The 23,373-nt window shown below is 41.8% G+C and overlaps 1 protein-coding gene across 1 annotated transcript in view; it reads left to right on the forward strand.

Annotated features, from left to right (window-relative positions):
* Window positions 1-23,373, forward strand: part of peak1 (pseudopodium-enriched atypical kinase 1) — a 112,132-nt gene that overhangs the window by 42,647 nt on the left and 46,112 nt on the right. Inside the window, exon 3 of the mRNA XM_080474737.1 lies at window positions 15,276-15,352. The gene's annotated coding sequence lies outside the window, so the exon portion shown is untranslated. The remainder of the gene's footprint in view (window positions 1-15,275; window positions 15,353-23,373) is intronic.

Raw genomic sequence — 23,373 nt, forward strand, 5'->3', positions numbered from 1 at the left:
CAGTGCCATGCGTCACTGCTCAAAGACATTTACCCTCTGGGGCAGGTTCCCCATCTAGACAAGCTCTGGATGGACTTGAAGAAGAAGTGGAATGAACATCCCTACCAATCCACTGGCAAGGACGAAAAGGAGAGCACTAACTGGAGACCGATGGTGAGCCAAAGATCTCAACTCGTCTTCATCCTGCTCTCCTCGAGGTTTCAGATGACCTTTAGTCACAGTCGTTTCTTTGATGTCTAGCCACTGGTGAAAGTACCACTGGACTGTCCTTGCTCAGGGTATCGCTATGAGTGGATTCAGACTTGGCAGCTTTGATATGAAACTCTAGTGTGAATGATCAGCAAGTGCAGTTCATTCACGGAAGTGTGTATGTATGGTGTTGGAGTGTCCACTTAGTAATCACACTTAAGACCTTCTTCAAGACGTATCAGTCAAAACCAACTGTTTAGTATGATTCATACTGTAGATATTAATGCTTCACGGGCCAAAAAGCCACACTGTGGAATGTAACAAGTTCTTTCTCTTTTACTTCTTTATATCGTGTTTTCAGAGTTCTCAGCTGGTGAAAATGTCATCCATGAGTGCATGATCCCTCAAATGCCTCTGATAGATGGTGTGATCCAGGAAAGGTTACACATTTATTACACGCTCCACTGTGTGACATATACTTAACACATCTTATTACACAATGTCAACCGTTGCCTCATTTCTGGCTGTTGCCTATTGACCTGCTAAATTTCTGAATACTGAATGTCTGAAGATTATCCAAGGCGAACTTTGAAAATGACACCGTGTTGCTGCTGTTTGTGAACCAGTTTCACAGTTTGACATACTTGTAAGGAATATGTTTTCATAGTCGGGTTATTCATTAGTGTGGTCAGCCATGGTTATTTTCAGTGTGTAACCATCTAAACGGAGACATTATTCTGCTCCATGGACACAGAGGGTTGCTATCAAAAGCATTAATCAATGGATTTTGCCTGTTATATAGGCCACCACAAAGGGTTAGTCTGTGTGGAATTCACATGTTCTGTCTATACCCATTAAGGCCTGTTCAGGTCCATCAACAGGTGGATTCAGGTGGATTCAGGTGGATTGTGGATTCAATCCCCCCTCTTGCCCTGTTTTTATGCCAAAGTGTCCTTGAGACAAAGCAAGGGAAGGCAAATTTATTTATAGAGCACTATTCAAACACAGGGCAAGTCACAGTGCTTTCCAAAGAAAGAAAAGAAAAGCAAGACACTGAACTCATGTTGCTCCTCGTGGTGTGCGAACGTATCACATGGCGCCATGGTTGTTATGTAAAGTGGAATGTAATGCATGATAAGACTGTTCAAGTCGTTTAATGTGCTATATAAAACAAAAGGCAGTTTCACCTTTGACCCCACAATTTCTCCAATATCAGCTAGCGTGAGCTCCAGATCTCCATGGACCTTGTTTAAATGAAGCAGGTATGGAAGGTGGATTGATTTATAGAAGCATGGACAGGCAGATGAAAGATGAATGGACAGATGGATGGTTTGACAGTTAGATGGATGAATGTAAGGCGGGGTGGATGGATGAATGGATAGACAGATGGACAAACACATAGATAAGAGGATGATAAATGCACTAAGACAGGAAAAAGATAAATGCATGGATGGACAACCATTTTCAAAAGTTCAAATTGGCAAAATAATTTTATAACGTGACTTTGCAACTGTCATGGGTTTTGAACAGCATGCTCAGAAAGACCAGATCTGATCAAGTGAAAACACTCCTTCTGGTGGTGTCTCACTAATTTAACCACGTCAAACTAACATGCACACTACTTTTCTTCACCTGTTTGAATTCAGGGCAGAAAACCACACAGAGCATGAACACAGCCGACAAAGCTGATGGGGATCTTGTGCTTCCACTGGGAGTCAGCAGGAACGCTTTCCCAGATATTTAGAGCTATTCTCTCAATGCACCTGCTTTCCAAATAACCCCACAAACTTCCAGGCTGGTATTGATTGACAAATCCATAATGTAGCAGGACGCTGTAATCTGTAACAGCCTCTTACACCTCATTGGTTTTTGGACTTTTCTACTGAGCTGGCGCCACAAATCCCATCATATCGTGAGTCTGCAAATGGAGAAATCCTCCCCCCCCCCCCCCCCCCCAAAAAAATAAATAGGATTGATGGTGAGATTTAGCCCTTCCAGCCATTCATGCTAATAAGATGGGCTTGTACACATACCCAATGTGCTTTGCACTAGACTGAGCCCCCTCCCCCTCCCCTCCTCTTTCTCTCCTTCTCTATCTCTCCTATTTCATGAGTCATACTTTGAACTATAATGTCATTTAGATGGACTTTTATAACCCCGGAGCGCAATATGAAAATTGATTTATTGAGGTCCCCTGAAATTGATATTGAGAAAGAAGGGCGCGTCATCCCTCACTCTCTTCCTGCCTTGACAAGACATGTAAAAGCGAACCGTCATGATGACTAATATGTGATTGGCTGAGCTCTGATAGCGAAGGGCACAGCAATGAATGAGCCTGTTTGGCTTCCTGTCAGTCCAGGAGGGAGGAAACAAACATTGAGGAGGGATGATCCCTCCGGTAAACAGAGGGACGGCTGAGGATGACGAAGCAGGAGAAGCGCAAACACGCAAATAGTGATGGTGATGAAAAGCAGCTGTTAGCTGAGGGTTCAGGACATGCGACAAGCCAACGCTTACAGCAAGGAGCAGTGCCTTGTGCTCATGCATGAGGCCCTATGCCCCACGCTTGAAACAGCAGTAAACGGTAATGGCATGTTTCTGCGTACACAATGATGTCTAACCACAGGCATTTTTCTTGGAAGCCGCCTCACAATAAGTGGCAACACACTGATTGTTACTGCTGACTTGGCGGACGTTACAGTGCAGGTGAAGGCCTGGGAAGAAGATTTTGATGGAGATAATTTGATAGCATAGTTGCTAGCAGCTTTTAGAACTATCAAGGGTTTGTTTCTTCTATGTGCGGTTTGTCTTGTAATTAGTAATTGAAGATGGCTTCCTTGAACACAGTCATCTGACTTTCCTAAACTGACAGATTTACTCTGGCTGTTGTCTTTCAAGCATCTTTGCTGCTTATATTCTGCCACCATTGATTGGAAAAGTAAATAAAACAGTCTTAGAAAGAAACATCCATCCATTCATCAGTCCGCCCAAATTATGTTTAAAATGTTCTCCCTTAGTCTGTGTGGATCATTCCCTGGGTGAACTGCCTATATATTCTTTAACCAAGGTAATTCCATGATAAGCAAAGTCTGCTCTGCATAGCTTTGAAGTGATCTTTCATCATTTATAAAAAAAATAAAATAAAAAAAAATGTGGCGTCAGTCACCACCAAATTGGTTTTATACATAATGCTACCACACATATCTAATTCTATTCAGAGATGGAAGGGCAGTGCTGCATGTCATTTTCTAATTTCATTCTGCATATGTCATACTGAACAGTGTTTCTCTTGCAATGAGCGTATCGTCACCGCGCCTCACAGTCACGATTAGATCAGTAAAAATTTCACAGAGCTATCCTTAATCCGATCGTCGCGATAGAGGAGCATCAGTGACCACAAAGGCTACAAGGGCTCCCTGTTTCATGTTCCATCTCCCAGGATAAACTCTGGCTTGTATCAGCGATCAGTTTTTCAGTCAGATGGCTAATTACTGCAGCCCTCCAGCTTACTTTTATGCTGTAAGCTCTTGTTCCTGCTTTTATCTGGTTTCTTCCACTTGTTTGCACCTCCATTCATCCCCCCCGAGATCATCCTCAGAAACCAAGAAATGGTATCAAGAGTTTCTGCCTCTTTGCTCGTAAGTTTTGATTATTTATTTCTTGATAATAGCATCAGTCACAGGCGAATAAATGCCAGTTTAAGTTATTGGGTCTGTTATTCATTCACTCATTCTTGTTATTACTTTTGTAAATATTTCACCGTTTCATTCATTTCTTTGTCCAGTCACTCAGTCACTTATTTGCCATTTATTTGTTTGTTTTAGTCAAGAAGTTGTTGAGTCAGTCAGTAAATGTGTCAATTATTTCATCTTTAATGTTGTCATCAGGCCATTCAACTCAATATTCAGTCAGCCGTTTATCTCGTAATGAGTAACTCATCCATTCATCCATCAGTTGGCCAGCTATACATTCGTTAATATGTTCATCCATTCATTCAGCTTTTCATTAAAATTTTTGTTCTTTCTACAACTAACATATCGTGCACATTGTTGCTTACTGGCAGAAGACTTTTTTTTTTCTTTTTCTTTTTTAAATGACCGACCGACCGACCAGGCTCAGCCTCTCTGAGTGTCCAAACGTGTCCTTGGAGATCTTCGGACAAACTGCCCCTGGTGTCCTAATTTTATTCTGGGTTTGAACTCTGACCCCATCGTGCTGAGTCCATAAGGTCCAGATGTCAGCACAGATGATGGAGGCCACTTGCATCACTTACATGTCGCCAGATCATCTGCACGCCGCCGTGGCATCCGCACGCTCGATACCCCCACGTTCAATAGGAAGTGGCCTCTCGCAGCTAATTTAACACCGCTGTGCTGGTGAGACTAAACACTGTAAAAAGCTGGTAGTCATCAACCGTGCAGCCTCCGTCCGTAGAAACGCCACGTGAACGCCGCGCTACGCTCAGCTGGAATGCCTCCCATTTGTTTTGGTCGTAAAAGAGTCACTCAGAGCGCATGCTGGAGCCAAATGTGTTTCCAGGTTCTCAAGTTGTGGAAACTATCAGCCCTGCAAATACTCACAGGATTAAAACAATGTTTTATCATACTTTTACGCTGAAAATGACACTGAAGATTCTAAATGTTACCAAAGAATACTGCATTGATTCAACTGATGGCCTTTGCATTCGAGTATGGGAGTTTAGATTCAGAGATACAAGATATTTGTTAATACTCTATACTGCTGCTGTGAACATGAAGGAGTGAATGGCAACACTGCCCAATGCTGAATTAGATCAACTGACATTTTGTGTGTAAAATTTACTTCAATGTGGAAAGGGACGAAACCAAAACCTCGTGCAAAATAAATTGTATTTTTTACTTGGAATTAATTAAAGGCACCACAATTTCCTTGCATTTTGTGGATGAAGCCTTTTCAAGGATAACAAATGACATGATACAATTCTATCTATACAATGAGAAAAGATAACCTACAATAGATAAGACAACAGTATAGAGTAAGGTCCCTTTTTCAAATACAGTGAACATGCAATAACCTAAAGTTTGAAAGTACACATGGAAATACATTAGAGAAAATAAGCCTGTCGTCTGTATGTACTCAGCAGTGCACATGCATATCACACAAAACAGTTTAAAAGTCCAAAACTGGAGAACAGTTTACAGTTGATATAAAAATAGTTAAAGAAATGGACACATAAAGTAAATGAAGCCACATGCTGATTCCTGGTTCCACTATCTTGTTGTCCATAAACACATGTTGAAGATTTTAAATACCGCGAGGGGTCAGACTGATGGTTGGTTTTGAAGACCTTGAAGAACATGTGAGAGTCCGTATTCCACAATGAAGGCGGCAGGATTATGGAATGTTTATTAAAAATGAAAACGTGCAACACAGTACGAAGGATCTATAAATAAACACCCCCCCCATCTGTCCAAGCACATCGCACCCGGTCCTATAATGACACAGCATGGTCCCTTGGTTGTCTCTAATATTTCTTTTTGTGTCTTCACAGTTTATTAGATAAAGCTGTTGGGATTAGGTTGCAATAGTTTGCCTCAAATTTTTTAAATGTAGTCAAATCCCCATTAAAATGAGATTCTCTGCCTTGCCACGTCACTCCCGTTATGAATTGAATAGTAGCTTCTTTATTTTTTCTTCAGATTCTGTGGGTCACTCTCTGTGTAGATTGGCTCTGACGACTAATCATCCTTTGAATTATCAGTGTAGCGGACCAGAGATTAGCCCCGTCCTGTGGTCCACATCATCAGGGAGGCTGACAGCTGCTCCGCATGGTCCCTGCCGGTGAAATGTAAGGTTAAGAGGCATGATGAAACGGATAGGTCTCCCTGGGAATTCAGCTCTATTGGGAGGCTTCAGCCCAGCCTCATTCACTCATTCCTTTCACTTTTTTATCTTTTTTTCCTTTTTTTTTGTATCCTGTCTGAACACGAGGAGCTCTAAATGGGCTCGGATGACGTGACCGTTGTCACAGCAGGTCACACACACACAGAAGTGGGAGCGGGACATGAATTACAACAGCTAAAGAGATGGTCTCACCTCTGGATGTCATCTCTTTTATATCTTTCCTTGCCCTTGGTTTCTTTCGCCCTCTTTTTTTAAATGTGGGAAGACAAATTGATTAAATTCCCATCACCCTGTGTGTGTGGTTTTTTTTTCTCTCCCTCATCTTAAACCCCTCACAATCGTTTGCTCCCTCCCTCCCTCCCTCTCTCCTCATGGAGCCCTCCCTCTCTCCCTCCCCTCCCTCTGTACCTCCCATTCATGCATTTGCTTCCTCCGGACTACACTTGTCATGTGGCTCTCTCCCTCACTCGTCCACTGAGCTGCTTTTGTAAATAGTCGGCCACATTTTGTTGTTGTTGGCGTTGTTCACACCTCACCTCTTCTACTCATCAAGGCTTCAACAAGTGTGTCCCCGGCCGGGACAGGCCCGTCACACAGGAGCTAATAGATCCGCAGAGAGAGGAGCGGTGGAGATTAGACGAGGTGAGATCAGAGGGTGAGGGGCACGTCGGCGGGGGGGGGGGGGGGGAGTCCCAAGCCGCTCCGCGCATCATTCCCACCTCTCCTCTGGAGTGTCAAGTGCTTGTAGACGGGGGACTTTCAGCGCTGACGGGACAGCCTCTAATTAAGCAGGATGTGGGCGCTTTGGACAAGCTGGCTCACATTTTAATGAGAACTCTTTATAGAGTGGAGTAACTGAAGCTTTTGCTTAGTGGCACAGCTCGGTAGCTCTGGACAACAGTAGCAGTGTTTTGTATTCATGAAGCTGAAGCTTATTCAGGACAAAGATTGAGGTTAGTTTTTTTATGTGTTTCTTTGATAGTGATTTGGAGCAGCATTGTCCTCACTTTCTTGTTCTGATGTTGAATTTGTACCGGAGCTACTTTCTCTGCCCTAAAACTGAAGGTGTACGTGTTTTTTTTGCAACCAAAACTCTCCATTTGGTTTCCTCTTTTTCATCCAACACAGTTCTCTACTATTAGCCTACAAAGACCAACCTACTGTATCTTACTGTTACTTTTTTGCCCTCGTTCACACATTCGAGGGTTTAAAAACAGAAATGTTGCTTGTAGGGGGATGTCTGCTTTGGTAGCTGCTTTTTCCAGTTGCTTGAATACGAGGAAGTACACGCTCAGCCGTCCTGCCAAAGCAATTTGATTGGGGGTTTATCTGTGACTATTTTTGCTGGATGTATATTGGATAATCCCACCCCCTCCTCCCAACACATTTCTCTTTCTAATCAGCTCTGAGCAGGAAGACACAATACACACCCACATCTGTGTGGCTGCGGATACCGTGAGGTCTGGATGAGACGTGTTGAGACCTTGTTTTCATGTGTGTGTGGTATTACTGAGTCACTGGACTAGTAATTTCATTGCATATGTTTAAATTGATGTTGGCGCATGAGTTGAGGACTTATACTCGCTTAAAGCAAAATGGATAATTTTAAACATAATAGGATTACCACATATTGCAAGATTAGAGTAATAAAAGTGCTTCTTACAGCCTTATCTCAATGATTGTTGAGCTGACGTTATAAACTTCTAACAACTCGCGCTGAAAGTTGTCAGGTAACTCCAGGTGGTGAAAGGATCAGCTTCTAAGGTAGTAGGAGGTTTTCCGGTTACCGATCGACTTAAATTTTTCCTCACCCACATAATCCCAACTCAAGTTCGAGCTCAGCTCGGGTGATGATTTGCATGAGTCATCTCACCTGATTTCCATTTCGCCCAGGTGGGAGAACTGAGTTCAGGCTGTAACAGGGAGACTCTGCTGGGAACTCTGTTCATTCAGAGGCCAGTAGAATAAATGTCTTTGGGACTTTCATGGTCCACTTCAACATGCATAGGAAGCACCCAACTCTGCTCTCCATTTCAGCATTTGTTTGAGGAAACATTATAACTGTTGCAATCACGCTTTATAGGTACAAATGGTGAATCTGTTTCACTACAGTAGTGAGTAATTAATGCCTCTTAGCATGAGCAAAAATAAGTTTGGACTGAGTATTGCCGCTAGGTTGAGTACACATTTTTCCCCAGTAGGTAGAGGGACATTTGTCACCGTCCAACATTCAAACGGAGCCAGCTAATTCTTCCAACAATGGAACTAGGGCCGCAACCACTAATTATTTAGCTAATTGTTTAATATTTCAACTGTTTTCATGATTACATTTTTGTTTTGCCGATTAAGTTAACAACATGTTTTCATCACAAAAACAGGAAAGAATTTGACAGCATTTTAAATAATTCTTTCTCTAAAACACGATTCAAAAGGAACACAATGACTTTCATTAATGCTTAATAAGCAATAATTGGACACAAAAATAAACAACTGTCTCAACCTTGTCTCAGTTTTTGTGGATTTCGTGTGAAGTGCTCGGACACTTAGGATGATTTATTTATTTATTTTTATGTGAAGTTCTCTTTCCTGGTTTTTCTCTTTTCTCCCGTTTCTTGGACCTTTCACCAACCGCCTCCGCCATCTTGCTGAAAGTGTTGGCTGTGCTGCGCTGTAGTGCACGTGACACAAAACAAGGCCAACTATTGGCTGTTGGTTGTTTCTCCTGCTGTGCTGGTCGATTACAGCCACAGGTGGGTAAGATCAGATTGGTTGAAAATGTGAAACAATGGACCGCTTACAGTAAACAAATGTTATTAAACAAGTAATTGACGACTAAACTCTCTTATTACAGGGCACTGCTGCTCAGTTCTCCATAGTTATTTCCAGAACCTTTTAGGCTCTAGAGAGATTTCTTTTCGGTTTTCTGTCCTATATGGATGCCGCCACACTTAATGGTTTGAATCAAACCCAAAATTTAAATTTAAACATTCAAACCACCACAATTTGTGATGCAGCAGCTGAAGTTTTAGGATAATTGGATTTTTCTTTACAAACTACTGTCGATTTCTGTCAAAATACAAAACCGTTATAGTGATAGTTGTGCACAAAAATATTCCCAAACTTGGGCAACTGGGCAACACACTTGTTGCTCCAGCATTATGTTTGAAACTCTAAACGTTCGGGTTTTCAAAGCGAATGTTTTCTAAAAAGTCTGAGATCATGTATTGGATGTGAGTCTTGCATTAGTGGCATCTTTGTTTGTTGTAAATCTATTATTCAGTAGTGATTGCTTAAGATTAGGGCTGCAGCTGTCGAATATTTTTTAGTAATCGAACATTCTATAGAATATTCCCTCAATTAATCAGTTTTGGGACAAAACCTACTTTTGCTTATTTAAAGCCCAATTATAAGATCATTTAATAATAAAAAAAAGTTTCGTTTTTTAGGACAAATTTACTTTTATTACATGTATTTTATGCAAAATGGTAAAGAGTTATTCAAAAAAAGAAATTACAGATTTGTAAACACTCTTTAAGTTGTCCAACTTGACATTTCGAATCAGGGGCTTGAAACAAGAGTCCTACACACTGTGGACGGGCGAAAAAAGTAAAAGCATAGCAAAATTAACTCTTTATTTTCACTGTGTCACAATGAAAAGACTCTATTTAGAGCTTCATATTTAATTGAAGGAAGAAAATTGATACATTTAGTAAAAAATTAAAAAATACATTTGATAATTTTTTGTAGCTGAGGTACTCAAATTACTCGAGGAATCGTGGCAGCCATCAATAATATTGAGCAAAGACTGGTCAAAGTAGCCTGTTTGTTAACAAGGACTCTTTAAATGCATCCCAAACGTGCTGAAGACAATTGAACCTTGACTGTTTCCGATACGTTTTACCTGGAGCTGTTCGAGGTCGGAGCCAGCGCTGCTCACTGACAGCCGGCCAATCCGGGCGTATCTGTTGCTGCTGCTTAAGGAGATCAGACTCAAAAGGCTTGTCAGCCTCAGTTCATGACAAGCAAATGAGTCGTTATCTTCAGACGAGCAGCTTCACCAGCGTAATGGTCTCCAAAGGCAGAGTTTTATTCATAAAATCCTCGTTTAGCTGCACTAAGTCTCTTGAGACAGCTTTTGAAAGAGGCTTGGTTAGAAGTTACTGAGATAACTCTGATGTGCTGCTGTTTTCCAGTTAAGACTGTTAGTCAGGAAAAGGAATCCAGGGCATTTCACACACTGAAAAGGCTGCAAGTCAGATTTAGTCAGATTTTTTTTTAAACAATTCAAAATGCCGTAGACCTTATTCGAATGGACATTTTACAGAGAAACCTACTTATTAGTCATGCAATCATCACTGGTATGTAGCTCAGGTAATCTACAGAATTAGGCAGTTCAAGTCCTAAAACGTAATTATTGAGGAAGATTTCAGAGCAGTTATGTTAAAAGTCAGGGGGCTTTCTTCTGAAGTGCATGTGTCAATAAGTTGGAGCGCTCATAAATAAAAGACACTAATGCAATGCATTTTCCTCAAGGCAACTTAATTTTGAAATTTTTCTCAGTGAAAATTTTCTCAGAAAATGTCCGGTTTAAAGATCAAAGGTTCAATGAATAGAAGTTGGAGGGCAGTTCATCAGTTTTGCTAGATTAGAGAATTCCTTGTCATTATACAGGACTCCTTTGGGGGACTGCTAGAGCTCACAAGATCACGCAAGGCTTTTCCTCATTGGAGGTCATCAAATGTAGAATTTGCAACTACAGCCAGAAGGTGTTGGCCCACTTAGTCTCACAAGTATGCCTTTGAACTGTGGGAGGCAGCCGGCGTAGTCGTAGCTACCTTGTCTGTGTGGCATCGGCCGTGCCACTAAGCTCGGGATTTGGAGTGGCGATTTGTTTGTGGTCTCCCACTGAGCCGTGCTGTTGTATAAAAGCTTCCTGTGTGACTTTGTAGTCACAGCCACAGACTTAGACTATTAAGGAATACATAGACTTTGCATTTGAAGACGCCACAATCCCCACAATTGAATTGACGATAGCTGCCAAAGCTTGAGTGATAAATACCTGTTAAAATTCTGCTTTAACAGCTGTTTGGGGGGAATTTTGTTTACAGAACAAGCCTTGAGAAACATGCAATAGAGTTGTAGTTGTCATCTTGTCTCATATAAACTGTAGAAACTCGTCGATTATCATCCAAACGGAGCATGCAACTATTGTTTGAATTTTGGTCCTTGTACCTTGATTATGATTTCCATGCTTTCTTTGATTTGTACCATCGTCACTGCAGTGTTAGCTATTAGCTTGGCCGTTCTGCAGTCCGTGCTAATGAGAATGAGTCATCAAATTACATCTGCAGGAGTTGGTTTCAGAAAAGGGAAGGTGATCTGGGAGGTCAGATGAAAATGCCTCGCAGACAGATGGATAGTAAATTAATACTAATTGCCAAAAGACCAGCAGACATTCATGAACTCAAACGTGCCACGATTTAACACTGTTAGCATTATTTCTTTTCTTGACCTCAAGTAAATTGTTTTCGTGTGTATTAAAATCTGATCAACTGACTATCTTTTTGTCTTTCAACAAATAATTGGTTTGGTTCCATGGTGACACCAGAGGGATTAAGCAGCGCCTCTACAGCAAACACACACTGAGTCAGTGTGATGAGACCAGCCAGAAGCCTAAATCCCCTGCAAACACAGTGGGTATTGAATACACCTTTCAGACACCAGCCACAGCATTAATCATTGCATTTTTCCCCCCCCAAACACAGTCGGGCTTAGAAAACCATAAAGAATAGGTCCAGACAGTCAATTAAAAGTCTGTTTACCGCCATGTGTCCTAGTCGGACACTGTTATTACTGAGCACAAGCAGCAACACAAGGCTCACAGTGTCCCTGGAAGTGCATCACTCCGAGGAGACGGGCCAGAGCTGTGAGTGCTGGGGAAGGGAATTCATAGGTAGCAGATGGACTACTGGAACCAGCTGTTGTTTACGAGGCGCAAAGGAGGGATTTTGGTCAACACATAGTTCAGGGAGGGATGGAACATGCAAGAGAGCAGGCAGCGACCCCTGCAAACAGCATGGGTTGATTGACACTCGCCAGCGTACAAAGCACGATGGGATTCCCACAACGCAGGGGCGGTAATTAAATGAACGATTTGATAATTGCGCCTAATCCCAGCCAACCTGCCAGGTTGGGTCTTAAAATGAAGAGTTGCTCAGTGATACATCATCTGAGCTCAGGTCAGCTGGGGGTGAGTATCTGGGTTTATTTGGCAGCTCCCAGGTGTGTGAGAGGGCGACCCTGAAGAGAGCAAATGTCATTCTATAGTTAATAAAAAAACTAACGGAGCAGAAGGGAAATAACTCAACTGCCTTCCGGTGCCAACGTGACCTTTGTCAACTTTAAGGAGCATTTCTATTAGTCCTCCATCTGTCTTAGGTTCACTGAGCTCGGTAGTTTTCCTTCAGGCTGTCTTGAATGATATGGACTCACAGGAGTGCCAAAATTAAAAGGATATGTATGTGGAAATATAAAGATAATCAATAATACAAAATATACAAAGGTAGTCATATTCTTTTTCTATCGTGTCTTTGCTTATTCCATTTTGTCAATGATTCTCCTGTTTTGTCTTTGTCTTTTCCATTTGCTTTTTGTCCTTGCATTCACTCGATGAGTCAAGCCGCCTGGAAAAGACAGAAGCAATGCAATGCAAATCAGCGAGGGGTGTGGGCGGGTCTTTCTGTTCAGGGTGACTCGTCCGTACCTGATCCTGTGATTTCATAGAATGACACTAAGCCACGCTTTAACAATTCAGAGTGGATGCTGTTAGCAGGCTTGATGCAACATTGCGGCATGTCAAATTTGGCATGTTTATCATTTTGAAAATAGAATCACTATTAAACGTGAAAATTGTGACCAGGTGCCTCACTACTACATAAGCCGTCCGCCAATGATCCGATGGAAACTTTGCAACTTCTGCTGAGAAGAATGCTTGTACTCCTGAGCTAAAGGCTAACCTTGAAGTAGCACTGCTGCTGTGAGCAAGACAAGACAAGACAAGACAAGACAGGTCTATATAAATTTGATTTCACCATTAAAAACAACCATCATTGACACAGATTTTTGGATTATTTACATAATCTATATAGGCACACTTGAATGAATAAGCAGCGATTAAAAGCACTTGACCAACTGACCAAATGAGTAAATATGGAAATAAATACTGGAATGTGGAATAACAATACAAATGAAATGGCTTTTCTGCTATCAAAATGTAATATTTTCCTCCTATCATTTAGGTATTTTTCTGCATTCATTTATTTGTTTGGTTACTTTTACCAACGTAGTTTTTCAGTCCAGCCTTACGCTGGTGCTTTGTTATGGACGCAGACTATTTACACACCATAACAATTACAGCCTTCTCAAAATGAACCAATCCAGACTGCATTTGGTCACTTGTATTGTGGGCAAGCGTCTAATGAGGCCTAATGATTTTCTAGAATACTTGAAGTGTAGCAATTTATTTCACTGCTATTTGAACTCTAATAGTTGATTTGAAGCTATTTTACAATTCCTTTTGAAATAAAACCAAATTTAATCTTTCTTGTCGTTTAAGTTGGAATTTTTCCCTTCCTTTTGTGTAAGAAGTGAGTATATTGAAATATTAATTTCCCTGTAGGATGGCCATATCCCGAGATCTGTGCAGATGTGTTGGGAAAACAGTAATCCTAAACCAACTCCAGTCTGGCACAGAGGGAGCTCATGCACAGGGATATCATTTTGAAGCCAAACTACATTGACACACTATATGTGCTCATTTTGCTGTGATCACTGTAACTTAAGCAAGGATTTTCTCTTCATATTCCCATTTTGACACATCATTTCCATGGTAAAGAGAATAAATGGCTTTGTGACAAATAGGCCGAGCCTCCCAAGATGGCTGGAGCTATTTTGGTCCCGTCATGCATTAATGTAGGGATGTTTTTAATGTACAGACCTGAATATAGAGTGTAGAGTAATGATGTGGTCTCTGGAGTTTCCATCAGTCACAGAGCAACACGCACACATCTACCTATTCTGTGTCCAATGCAACACCTTAAAAAAAAAAAAGCTCCTCCAGTAAAAGGGGGATAACGTTTACAAATGGGTTGAGCAATTTCAATTCTCTGACAGAAAATATGTCTTGGCTTCACAGCTGGCATTAAATCCGCCAGCGGGATTAGGAGGACAGCTACTGTGTGGTTTATTTTCAGCACACTGGATACCAGGACAGGGCAATGCTTCCATGGATCCCGTTTAAGCCTTGTATAGATTCCGTATTCACGCGGCATAGCACATAATTACTATGTTTCGTGACGACGTTTTGCCGTATAACTTGAAAGTCCGTAAAACTTTTAGAAGTCATGATATTAGAACTAAGATAAACTTTTTAAACAAATTGTGATAAATGTTGATAGTTCTATGTTGCATGTTGATAATATATTGCAATAACTATTTGTGCTTGGTTCTGAGGCACAGTGTGTGTCCCCGATGTGTCTATTTATCATTAAAAAGGCAATAACAAAGGTATTGTGAAGGATTTTTTTTACCAGCCCTGTCAGTGAAAGTGAGAGACAAGGAGAAAACCTCACACACCTCTGAAACAGGCGTGTGTGCCTTGTGTTTGTTGTGTTTTGGGGTTGGGATGCAGCTTTTTTTTTCTTTTTGTTTTTGGCTCACTAGTTGAAGGTAATGCTTCCTGTCTGCTAAATTCGGCACCACGTCTGATATGTGTGTAATGATGCAGCTGCTGTGGGAATAACACTTCCACACAAATTTACACAAAGTAGTTCACCCTGGAAAACAATTGTCAATCATTGGAAACGAATAAATAATCTCTTCAGACAATCAGCTGGAGTTGTGCGCTAATAAGACACATTTTTCAGATGAATGCGAGTCTTCTTGTGTTCTCTTGACTTATAAAAGAGTGAACGACTTTACCTGGATGGTGAGAGCACCAGTGAATCTGATCTCTGTTCTGTAATACAACCGAACAATGACTGACTGTGAAAATGAGCCTCGATGTTCAGGGATCTGCTTCTGGCAAGGTAACTAAACGCTCTCCCCCTTCCCTTTTCCTCCTCCTCCTCTCCCTCCCCTCTTTGTTTTACTTTCTTTACCCCCCTTACCTTCCCTTCTTTATTTCCTCTCACTCGTATCTTTAGGTTCCAGCTGAAGTTGCACTCTCTTCACCCAACTGGGACCCGATGGCTGCCCTTATTCCCGCCTGATTGGATTTGCGGTGAGTTCTCCTCTACTTTATGAGTCTGTGTACATGTTATACCCTTCTTAGGCCCCGTTTACACCACAACTTTTCAACTGAAATGAAACCTTTTTTTTTTTTGCGCTTTTGTTTCCAAAAAGTTGCGCATTTGCACGGCAACATTTTGAAAACGATGTCAAGTTACACGGCAAACTGTATAAACGCTGAAAACACATGAGCGCAGAGAACAATGCTCACGATGAAGATGGATTGTTATTATTGTGACTATAAAACGACAAAGCCCCAGGAGCATATGCACTGGGAGTCAAGTCGGCGATTCAGAAAAGTTGCGTTTTCCCAAAAAAAGTTTCCCCTTGGAAGCCGTTTTCTAAAAGTAATGTTTTCAATGGATCCGAGCACCGTTGTCATGTAAACGGACCTCCAAAACTCAACAAAGGTTTTGCGTTTTCTCCTGAGGGCCTGATTTGTTCCCGTTCATCAAGTCTTCTCTGCTGATACCAAGAGAGTACGCTTCCCTGTGGACCCGAGTCATGCTGCGATTAGTCTCTCATGCCGAGTTCATTATTCTGCCTCAGCACTCTCAGGCATTAGTACAGCATTTCTGGTTTCCTCCAAAACAAGAAGTCTTTGAGTGAAGCCAGCGTCATCAACTCTGTGACAGACAGGTCACGCTATCGATTTACAGCTCAGAGCGCTGCAGTTGGCTGTGTTAGCATATGACCCCCCTCCATCCACACTGAACATCACTTTTTATTATTTCGTGTTTATGTGACAGCTGCTGCAGTCATGTTTGAAAAAAAAAATGGGTATTATTTTCACTGGTATCGAGTGGAATGGCCTGAACAAGTGTGCATATTATTGTTGCTGTTGAAGCGTGCAGGAGGTTATTATGCAAATATCAGGCTTCAATATCACGTGTTGGAAATCAAAGCGTGCAGATCCCCTCCAGATACAACTCTGCTTAGCCACTTTGAATGTCTTAAAGTGAAATCAACACTTTGTTCCTATGTCTACCCGTTAAGAAATGCGTCCTACATAATGAAAGACTTCTCTCACCATGTCTGCAATGCAGACCTAATTTTAAGGATCAGCTGCATAACTCATGATGATTTGAATCCACTTCCCAGTTACAACAAATACATTTAGTCCTTTTGGTTTCATAGACGTTCTTTAATCTGTGAAGTACGGGAATTCAAGAGTCACAGTGACCAAAACAGACTGTTAAATGACTTTAATGGTTGTGTATTTATAAAATTGTAGCTTTAACACTGTTGCTTTTTTGCAAATGAGAGTGAAAGTCAACACACTTAATAGACGTCAGGCTATTGGAGTGTTCAGTCTGTTTGCATCCTGCTTGCTTGAAGCCAGATGGCAAGATTTATGCCATCCTCTACTGCTGGATGTCGTAGATATGATGGAAGCAGGACAGGAGTGTAAACTCAAAGAACTGTTGGGTTCAGGATCAGCTTCAACTGTTGTGTCTTTTAAAGGCACAATATTTGGAACAAGTGTTGCTCATTTAGCCAAAAATGGGATGTTTTCTTAAACGTGATTGTTTTAACATCGTCGGGGTGGCATGGCTCGGTTTGTTGAGCGGCTGTCCCCGAATTGGAAGGTTACAGGTTTAATTCCCATCGGCACCTGTCCACACGTCAAAGTGTCCTTGAGCAAGACAATGAACCCCAAATTGCTCCCGATGTATTGACAGCACCTTGTATGGCTAGCAGCCTCTGTTGGTGCGTGAATGTGTGTGTGCGAATGGGTGAATGTGATTAACCATGTTTACCAGCGCTATATGAGTGAATTACGGAAATACTGAAATCCTGTCACGTTGTTTTGTTCAGTGTTGAATGCTCATCCAGCTGTGTCGATGGCTTACCTTTGCTAAAATTGTCACGCACTTATTACCCCACTAATGATCTCGGATTCCATATGTTCAGGGAGCCAGTAAAAAGCAGCCATCTGTGGCGTTGCGTCTCCGCAGGTTTGGGCCCGGCTCCGTTTGCACCGGCTCGGTCTCCACGGCTCCCATCACAGATGTTGTAGTGTGTGATAATAATAGATAGCCAGTGCATTGTACTTGACCTTTTACGCCTGTTAACGAGCACGCCGACGTTTTCTTATCTTTTCTGCTTTGTTGAAACCTTAAAGTTGTATGTAACCTGTATAGCAAAACATGAACAGCGAGATACAAAAGTAATGAAAGTCATCGTCTTATTATTGGCGCGTCACTCAAAGAGACGCTGGTACATGTGGTTCACATGAATCCTGAAACATTTCTGCTGGGGGGACATTTTGTTTATTTACTTCAAGCAACGAACTTTAGCTTGGAGCTACGAGGCCGCGTCTGAAACCTTATATTCAGCTTTTATTTCTTCTTGTTTTTAATGAGACCCGTCAGGCTTGATTTCACACACGTGCAGAAACTACAGCAGTTTGGGGTTGGTTGAACGAAGCGCGGTGGCTAAGAAACGCTTGCCGGGGCAGAAACAGAGGTGCTGCAGCGCCGTGTGAAACGTAGCATAGGTTGGTTCCCTGAAGCTCCTTCGTACCCCCCCACCCCATCCCCCTTTTGGTTGCGCCCAGAAGCCGTGGGTTGGCGTCAGCACTCTCACTTTGCCCCGTTCCTTCTCCGGTATCCAGAAGTCTCAGCTGCTACTAGTTTGTTGCACACTTGGCTGTCAGGAGCCATGAGTGTGTTGTGCCGGCTGTAATTGGATGACACGGCGTTATCTTCCAAGTTCTCCATGCCAGCAGTCATTTCTTGGCCCACGCCTCTCATCACCTTCCACAGGGATACTCCAGGAAAATAATTGCTCACATTATGAAAATGAAAGTAGTGCATTTTTCTTCGAAAACTTGGGAGCGTTTGCAAAGGCAGAATGGTGGAGGTTTTGTTGTAATGGCTGTGGTAGCATTTAGTCTTTTCTGAGTACATTAGAGTCCATAGTTTTCTTATTTCTTTAGTTTTCCACTGACTTCAGTCCCTATTTGGACTATAATCTGTTTTCACATGACACAGAGAGACAGCTGTGTATCCTCCACAAACTGCCGCCAGATTTTGGGATTAGCGTAGCCAGTTAGCGGGCATTGAAACACACAAAAGCCACATTTTATTAACGAAATAAGCCTGTCCGCCATTTACCGTAACGCGCTTGGAAGCCACGATGGGAACAGGAGAGAACGTGTCTTCACTGGCAGAAACACTGTTTCTTTTTATTGGTGGTAATTGGGAACCGTTATCAAATCTGTTTCCCCCCTCATCTTCTTCTTTTTTCCTCCAGGAGTGGAACACTGTCACAGAAACAGGCGATTGTCTTTGAAGAAAGTAGGACGAGTTATTCCAGGAGCTTCGGTTTGTCTCGGGGCGTTTTTTTTTTCTCTTCTCTTCTAGCTTCCTATATAGTCAGCCTATATATTCTCACGCCTATACTCCACCAAGACTAATTACAGCCCAGAAAGGCTCATGTTGAGTTGCGAATTGTGCAAAGTAGAAATTTTAAGTCTGTGTTACATCTTTATGTGTCTGTTTAGTTACAATTCCTTTTAATCTTCCTATTGTGGATAATGTTGTGGTGATTACTATAAATGCTGTATATAAAGCTGTGTTTTTACGGTCCTCATGAAGCTGTAACCGCTTTCCAGGAGTCTTTAACATTGGTACATTATTAAGAAGAGTGAAATGTACCAGCTGTTTTTTTTGGGTTTTTTTTCATATTTGATAATGCATTTTCTCAAGCAATTACACAGAAAAAAAACCTGAAATATCAATCTGAACACCCGTTCACACACCCATAGAATCACACTTACTAGATGCGAGATATTAGATAGATATGGTATAAATAAGTTATTGATGAAAGAAACAAATCACAACAAAATATTCAAATACACGTCATCCAATGTAATCCATTGATATAAGAAGCTGTGATGATTGTTTAAGTCAGTGGTTTAAAACGCCTCACAAATACTGTTCTACTGTTTATTTTTTATAATAATCCAGTCTCATCCTGTGTCTTCATACAGACACTTTTTGTTTGTTTGTTTTGATTTCATGAACAATACAGCCTTTGATAAAACAGCTCACAATGGAAAGTGTAACGTGCAATCAAACGGGACCAAATATTAAATTAGTGTTGAGCACATACATCTGTGTTGGGTAGATAACAACCAATGTTTTAATAAAATGGTTACAAAATCTAATGGTCTGATCTGCAGCATTGTGGATATAATGAGCAAAGACCAGCTTAAAGCAGACCTTTTCACTCCAGAAAGCTACTTCGGTTTACTGTAAGGGAGCCGTTGTAACTTTGTTCCACTACAGGTAATTGTTGTTGGGGGTTTTTTGTCACAGAAAAATCAGGTCGCCTTCATAAAATCAGATCTTAAACTGATCATTAAATCAAGAGTATATTATGACAAAAAGCATTTAAATTCCAGCTTTCATCTTTATCCGAACAAACAACAAAAGACATGATATGAAATGTAATATGTCTTTAAAAAAAACACATGACCTTGTATTACTGTAACAGAACCGACACAGGACAGGATCCCTCTGCCTGCCTTGTTTTTAAAAACAGCACATACAGTATGCCTGTACCCTGCTAGCACTTAGAATATTCTCTGTGATTCTGACTGATTGCTTTACGTTGCGCCCCCCCGACCCCCTGCTGCCGGCCCCCACTAGAGTATCCAGCTGTGCGACGCTGCCCTCGGTGCCTCCTGGTGCCAAACAAGCCTGTGTGGTGGAAAGTAGGGAGAAACGCTTCATGAGCTTGACACAGTCATCAGCAGCTCGCCCCTGGCAAGTCATGGTGTCAGTCTGACGCTGAGGTGTGGATTGTGTGTGTGCAAAAGACTGATATGATGAAATGTGTGTTATTTATAGTCGTGCCTCGATTTCGCTGCGACGTAGCTCATAATGCAGAGGCTCAGTTTGAGCGCACACGTTGCGCACATTTAGCCTTTTTCCCATGACTGTCACATTAAAGCAGAGGCAGAGAAGCGCCTCTACACATGTTCGCTTTCTGCTTTTCCAGCCCTGAGTTGCATCCATGAAATTGTTCCCAAAGGATCGAGCCTCATGTTTGACCGGGACACAAAGCGTGCAGTTCTCCACATCAGTTTCCCTCTATTTTCTTAGTGTATTTAATGCCCACTCCTTGTTGCCCCTGTACTTTTGCTGCCGCTGGGAACTTCTGGAGCAGTGTGATAAATAAGGAGGTGGGTTGGAATAATGTAAAGACATACAGTACATACACTCTGTAAACACACTGTGATTTTACTGGAACACGAGGTACAGTTCCTTTGTGTTCAGGATTTAGACAATCAAGAAGAAGTTATGCAAATAAAACTGTGTGGGAGAAGGCTAAAAAAGCAGGCTTGTCATTACTTCAAAGGAAAACGTGTCAGCATTAGTTTACATAAGTTTCTTGTGATTTTTATATTGAATGGAGGATATTGGGCTGCAGTTATTCAGACAATGTGGCCTGTTACATCACTCACGGGTACTTAACTAGTTTATCAACACATTCCAGTATTGCCTTGTTACTTTTATTTAGTTTATTGTTTCTTTAGAACGCTGTTGATTTTAATGATGTGGTAGATACTTATTTCCATAATCTTTCACTTGTTGCATTGGTGTGCTAATAATGGGAGCACTGTCGGGTGTGACTTCCTGTCTTATTGAGGTCCTCTCTTTCAAGAAATGGTGGATGAAACCTAGGCCCCATTTACACTAACCTTTACAAGTGCAAAAACGACAGCAACAAAAAAATTGTGCGTTTTGGGTGTGCATTTACACAACAACGGTGCTCAGAGCCACTGAAAAAGCAACTTTTTGAAATTGCTCCAGCTCCGTGGAAACGAGGGAAAACTTTTTGAAACGCCGCTACCATGGCCGCAGTAAATAGTTCTTCTGCACATATGCAAGTCGATGGACAATAATAACAACATTTTCCTCCAGAGTGACATGACTCCCAGCCCATGTTCTCCTGGGACTTGGTAGTTTTATAGTTGTGAGTCACCCGGAAAAGCAATCCAACTCCAGGTCTGTGCAAACAAATGTTTGTGTGCTCCCATTATTAATGTTGATAGCGTTCTTGTCCTCTGCACGCATGTGTGTGTGGTTTCATTACAAAAACAAACAACGGCGTCCACCAGTGGCCCAACATCTACATCGTTTCACCGCTTCTGCCAAATCCGAGTAAATGGACAAAACGTAGCCTTGTAAATATGAAAGTTCTGAAACAAAAACGCAAAAACGTTCCCCTGAAATGTTGTCATGTAAATGGGAAGCACTTTTAATCTCTTTCTTTAAGGCAGCTGGTTGCCTTTGTTTGAGTTGCACCAATGATGTTATTGTCGGATGTTTCATGTTGATGGTTTGATGGATTCGATTCCCAACCCCTGCCATCACGTCCGTGAAAAAGAAACAAATAAATCTTTCAAAATGTAATCAAGAGGAGTGGAAAATAATCCCAAAGAGGCTTCAACTAACATGAAAACAAAGAGCCATCAAACAAATGAGCTTGCAAGTCATTTTCCTAGTGGAGATTCTCACAGGCCAGAGATTGTTCATTCATCTTTGCTCCATGGTGAGCAATTGGAGTCTAGAGGGAGCTCATACTGATGTTGGTATAGAGAAAGAGAAAGGCTCAAACACAAGAGCCCCTCATGAGACCCTGAGTGCTCCTCTAAATAATCAGATCACTTTCTTCATCTCTCGATTAACAGCTAATCTATACTCAACTTTAAAACACACCACGATTTGCTTTTTTGAAACGAATGTGATTTGCCTTCTTGCTTTTTTAAAGAATTTTTTATTTTTTTTTGCAGTTTTGTTTGTGTGTATGTTTTTGCTCTGCACATTTGTTACACTCCTACGCATATTGCCCTGTCTGCCCTGCCTCTCTCGGCTGGTGTATGTCTGGAGGCCAGCGAATGGCCTGTCTCCTCCGTCGGGGGACCTGTGCTGGCTCTTTCCCAGGCTAGACGGCTACAACTCTCCCAGAGGTTGCACAATGCTGGAATGTTGCTGCTTTTCTTCTTATTAAAGTCTTGTTTCTCTTGAATACTGATCATGCTCCTGCTTCTGCTGTACGTCAACGCTGCCCGACAAGACTAATCGCAGATTCAATCACAGTATTGTAAATTACTTCAATCCAGCATGTTTGCGTGAGAATTTGTGGTGTGAACGCTGCGCAGAGGTAGAAAACCCCTGAAGATTTAATGCAGGAGTTCTCCTGACAGTCTTCACCCTAAAGCAGAGGTGTCGTATTTTCTTAACATTTTGTGCTTCGCCTAAGGGTTCGAAGTAGGAGAGAGGAATGAGATTTTCCACAGAAGGATATTTCCACATGTGGAGGTGAGCTACAGTCAAAAGCCTTATAGAAATCAATAAAGTGGAACAATGTAGTTTTCCTGCTGCCTCTTCTGAAGCTGTAGAATCAGACATCATCGCACCTAAAAAAAAAAAAAAAAAAGAAACAAATCAAACGACCCCTGGCTTAGATCTCCAGTGGCTATATTGAACAGCTCAGACTGATGCAGTTGGAAGTGCCAGTGGGAGATGATGACTGAGCCTCGCTGCTGCCGCGAGGACAGTGTTTTGACAGTGTCATGTGGTTTTTTCCATTGGCTCATCCCGGCCAAATCCGTCAGTGAATCAGCCACGGGAGGTGAGCTTATAATGAGGTGATTCGGCTGTCACATTACTCATCGCTGTCTGTCAGCATCGCTGCTGAACGAGCCCGTGCAGCCAGAGTTTGTTTACTACCAGAAGACCTGAGACCGGGAAGGCGTTACAGAGGAGCTGCCAGTGAACGTCGCAGATGAAATATGTGGTCAGATTTCGCAGCAACAGACTCCTCAAACTGGGGCCTTATGGATCCCAGACAAGGATTTTTTTTCACCCAATATGATACCCAATCACTCAAGTAATTACTTACTTCAATGGATTATAACCAATCGATTGTCCCATTTCTGCCTTTCAGAAAGATCAATGTTTGGAACGCACTCATCTCCCGATATTCCAAAAACAG

The sequence above is a fragment of the Lipophrys pholis genome, assembly GCF_963383615.2.
Source record: "Lipophrys pholis genome assembly, chromosome: 11".
NCBI lineage: Eukaryota > Metazoa > Chordata > Actinopteri > Blenniiformes > Blenniidae > Lipophrys > Lipophrys pholis.